The following is a 5127-nucleotide window of genomic DNA, read 5'->3' on the forward strand; positions in this document are numbered from 1 at the left end:
AAAAAAAAAAACGTTTTCCCCATTGTTCACTGTTGATTCCCCCCCCTCTCTCCTTCCCTTTCATTCTTTAGCCTAAGAGGATTTCAGATAATTAGTCTTATCAAAGTCAATTGCAGAGTTTTCATTGTTAATAATAAATGAATTAGCTTCAAGGTTTTTATCATATTTGTTCGTTATTGGCTATGCAATATTTTTCAGCCAATGATGCTGAACACACACACACACACACAGATATGGTTGGGGAGTCATGAGCATGCATAAGTTGCTATATAAAGAAGAACAAAATATAAGGCAAATTAGAATAATAGATCACCAATCAATCAATATTCAGCTCACACAATGGATATAACTTGTTCTAATCATCTATATCCTTCAATGGGTGATGGTTCTTTTTAACTTTTCATATTCAAACACATCCCTCAGTGGAGGATATGCTCCACTGGCAGCAACAGAACATATCTAAGTATATACATGGTAGTATATGAGCTCAGGAAAACGAATCAAAGAAATATTTAATCAATTTTACAGTCTCTTGGAAATATAGCCCAATGACTCTCTCTCTCTGTCTCTCTTTCATTCACTCACTGCACTGAGTTCAAATGATGTTTGAGTAAGGCTTTACTTTTATTTAGCCAAGATTAGTGGTGGGCATTCAAATGACACCACTGATATTACTGAAGTTTGTTCACTTGGCTATGCTTCTTTCTTGTAAAACAGGTCTTGTTTATCATTGGACAAAACAGCAACATGCTATGCCATATGGAAATTTCTGAAAATCCTTGTTTAAGTGGACCACAAGTCTGTTCAGTTAGGGTTGGCATGGACTAAAGAGATTCATTGAAGATCCAAGCATTTTTATCATATATTTGGGATGCCTTTGATCACAGGTTTATGCAATTAGGGTTCATGTGGACTAAACAACAACATTCTCTTTCATAAAGACATTCATTGAAAATCTATGCTTAACCCTTTTGTTACCATATTTCTGTTGAGATGCTCTGTGTTTCTTTCAGTTAATTTTAAATATAAAATTAAGGTTTGGTGGAAGATTTTAATTCAGAACTTTTGAAAACAAGACATTTGTACTAAAGAGCCAGAGGCGGTTTCAGCCGGGTTGGTATCAAAAGGATTAAGTGAATGCATCCAGAGAACAAGCATTTTCAATCAGATGTGACAAAATTTTTATCACAGTTGTGGTTGTTGTCAGTGTTGCATAACTGGCACCCATGCCAGTAGCACATGAAAAGCACCTTTCAAACATTGGGCCTTACTGAGGCAATGTGGCCCGATGCTGGTGTCATGTAACTAGCACTGATGCCAGTGTAAACAGCAGAAGTGAGCTAGAATGTTGAAACTTGGTGCACATGCACAGCAGAATTCAAGGTCAGTCTATGTCAAGCAGCTTCACTCTGTGTGCTTTAGCTTCGTTACTATGGAAACAGTCCGGATACTTATTGATCTGATCACATATATTTCATAGACTTCTACATAGCTCCTGCTCACCAAGGGATCAGTTAGCCTGCAGCAATAGAAGATACTAGCCCAAGTGGGACAGAACCAAATGCAATAGGAAAGAACATATATATAACAAAATAAAGTAATTACTGTCATAAGAAACTAACAAAATGTAAATACACCTGGTTATGAATGCTCTTAATTAGCTAAACAACTCTTCCACAATGTAATTGTTAGTTACATATTATAAGAGGACAAATGTCGACATATCTGAAGGTCTTGGTCTGTTCTTTCAATTTCTTTCTACATTACAAAAACAAATTCTTGCTGTCAAATCAATAACAATATGCTCTGTCTTAACATTAATCTGTTATTGTGTGATCTCAAATTGACTTTGAATCTCTAATCTATGTCTCAGACATATATTCAGGGATTGACAATTTGCATCCATATCACATTAATCTCCTAATTCCATGATCAATATCATATTTGTATAATCTTAACCAAAAACTGGTGCAATACTTTTCCTTTATTCCAACAGTGTTGCTGTCACAGAGAAAGATTTAAATTTCTTGCAAATTGAGACAGTTTAAACCCTTGAATGAAGCTCATTACACTTCACTTATTTAACTAATACCTTTCAGAAAGGCATAAACATCACATATCGATTAATATTATTTTTGCGGTTGTTGCTTAGCCCCAGGTCAAACTTGACTGAGTAAACCTATAACTAAAAGGCATTCAAATCATAACCTCCTGTCATTTTTTTTTTAATTATTATTTAGAAATTACTCCCATCTTGTATAATATAAGTAGTCATGAAGGGCATCCAGCTGTAAAAATCATGCCAAAACTAACCTCGCTTGTGTTAGTGCCACGTAAAAAGCACTGAGTCCACTCTGCAGTGTGGTTGGTGTTAGGAAGGGCATCCAGCAGTAGCTTGGGGTAGTCTTCTGCCTGGCCGGCTCCTGTCAACCGTCCTACCCATGCCTGCGTGGAAGATGGACGTTAAATGATGATAGTGATGATGATGATGATGTTGATGATCTGTGTGTGTGTCATTGTGTCTGTGTTTGTTCCCCACCTCCGCTTAACAACTGGAGTTGGTGTGTTTATGTCCCTGTAACTTAATGGCTTGGTAAAAGTGACTGATAGAATAAGGACCAGGCTTAACAAAAAATAGGTGGTGGGGTCAATTTATTCAACTAAAAATTCTTCAAGGCAGTGCCCAGCATGGCCACAGTCTAATGACTGAAACAAGTAAAAGATAAACGATAAGTAGTGACTATTATTATCTGAATGGCATAGTTATCTGCAGAAGAAACATTACAGAACATGACCAGAATCTATGGCAGCTTCTATTATGTATTAAGAATAACAAGCTTGCTTTGAATAAAAAGTATATGTACAAAAAATCTAGTATTGTATTCTAGAGACATCAGATTCTCAAAGACTTCACATTTTCTTGATTGTCTAAATTAAAACAGTAACTGAAACTTAAAACTTCTGAAAAGCTTGTCTAAATTACTGGATTATTCATTTATTATGTGGAATGGATTTTAAGACATTCTGACATAGTACAGCCTTCTGCACAATACATCTTCCTTACCACTGAAGCAAATGTAGCTTTTGAGAAAAGCTAAAGAAAATAATTGCTGGATTTTGTACAGCACACTCTAATTTTAACCATTTATTGGTAGTAGATATTGATACATTTGATGTAACCTTAGAGGCTACTCTCTCTCTCTCTAGAGGAATGACCAGTAGCTTTCGTTTTATGATCACTCAATAAAAATGAAAGACAATGTCCTGCTATCAAAAAGAAAGCAACAGCCATTATTGAATACATACATGTACAAAAGCATTTTAAATTGGGAAAATCATGTTACTCTACTAACTGATCAACAAGTAGTTTCATATATGTTTCAGTCTTTAATGCAGAACAATAATGAACAATAAAATTGTCTGCTTGAGCATAGAGTTATATTTACATATGTGATTTAACCTGCTTGAGATCACGCCCTGGTTCTGTGATACAAACTTCCTGTTTTAAAGTGATCTAAATTAAAAGCTCCACTTAAGATACAATGTTTATTTATCTTCCAAATACTAGCTGAATAAAGACGTAGTTATATTTTACTAAATTCTTTATTATTTTCAAAATTAACTGAAATAAAGGCAGTATATACTTCAACAGAAAATATAGCAATGAAAGGCTTAATTTCATTCAAGTAAAGATAATATTCCTCCAAATGATCTCATGGATCCAGTCCCCTGCTGTAAACTCTTCATCACTTCTTTGTCACTCTGGTGAGTGACAGCTCATATATTATCCCTTCTCAATAAACGACATGCAGCAAACCAGTCTTTCTTGTAAACACTACTTTATACTGAAACTGCAATTTTTATAAAGACATATCTAGGCAAAGTTGCACCAACCATTTGAACAAATGAGTTTGCATTTTATTTGTACAAAATATTAATCTATTAATCAACTAATAATAAATATATTCAGGCAATGGTTGATGAATATAAAGGATATATACTTGCTTATCCCACAAAGAACTGCAAAGCTGATATTGTCATAAAATCTCTTAAGGATGTCTTTTGTCTTTATGATGTGCTAGCTTTGATCCATTCTGGTCAAAGATCTCTGTTTATGAGCAAAGAAAATGTCTACTTTTTTAAGACCATTCCCTATCATGGATGCCTTTGAAAGTCTGTACACTTAGCAAGAAACTACTAAAATCAGAATAGGAAAAGGTTCTAGCTGGTTCTCTTAATTCTCAGAGATCTTTACTTAGCACCTTAACAAATTACACACCACACAAAAGAATGTCCTTTTTTCAATGACAATCACCTATTGATTTTTTTTCTGCCTGCCTAGTTAAGTTAGTTTGACCAAATTGTCATAGGACTTGTACAAGTAAACAATACTGATCCACTAAATTTGCTAAAATGCTGATAATCGCAAATGTGTGTGGGGGGGGGTGCATATACATGTGTGCAAATAATTTGAATTGGTACAGTTTCTACAGCTGTATGGCCTTCCTAACATCAACCACTTCCAGATGCTACCCAAACCAGATGTAGTATGAAAAGCCTTGAATCAGAGTCCAAACAATTCTTTGAATCTCCCCTGTTTTGGAAGAATGATATTGAAAATAATTGCTGAGACACATACAAATGAGTGTGTAAAGGAAACACATATTTGATGATCCATTCATAATGTAAAAATCTCCTGTTAAACTAAATCTTTGAGTTTACTCAGCAACAGATATTGTTTCTCTTTTATCTTTTACTTGTTTCAGCCATTAGACTACAGCCATCACTGCCTTGAAGAACTTTTAGTCGAATGAATCAAAAACCCAGTACTTAATTTTTGTTAAGCCTGGTGCTTATTCTATTGGTCACTTTTGCCAAACTGCTTGATCTTTGTTTATGTTTACTTATATCGATATTTTTTTAGGTTATTAATCATATTTCTGTTGTGATCTTTTTAATTCTTTGACTTTATACTTCTTCCTGTACTCTACAAAAAACAAATAGCTAGAGGGAATGTTAATTACATACAGATGTGCAGTAAATGAGTCGTGTATAACTGCTTTAACTCTGGTGTGCTGTAATGTTACATCTCCGAACATGATGCTGTAATTTTGTGCTGAATAAAAT

General features: G+C 34.5%; 1 protein-coding gene across 1 annotated transcript in view; it reads right to left on the minus strand.

Annotated features, from left to right (window-relative positions):
- LOC106868036 ((E3-independent) E2 ubiquitin-conjugating enzyme UBE2O) overlaps positions 1–2394 on the minus strand; it is a 109269-nt gene extending 106875 nt beyond the window's left edge. The window contains exon 1 of the mRNA XM_014913136.2: positions 2314–2394. The gene's annotated coding sequence lies outside the window, so the exon portion shown is untranslated. The remainder of the gene's footprint in view (positions 1–2313) is intronic.
- Positions 2395–5127: the final 2733 nt, after the last annotated feature.

Source organism: Octopus bimaculoides, chromosome 9, assembly GCF_001194135.2.
Source record: "Octopus bimaculoides isolate UCB-OBI-ISO-001 chromosome 9, ASM119413v2, whole genome shotgun sequence".
In the NCBI taxonomy this organism is placed as follows: domain Eukaryota; kingdom Metazoa; phylum Mollusca; class Cephalopoda; order Octopoda; family Octopodidae; genus Octopus; species Octopus bimaculoides.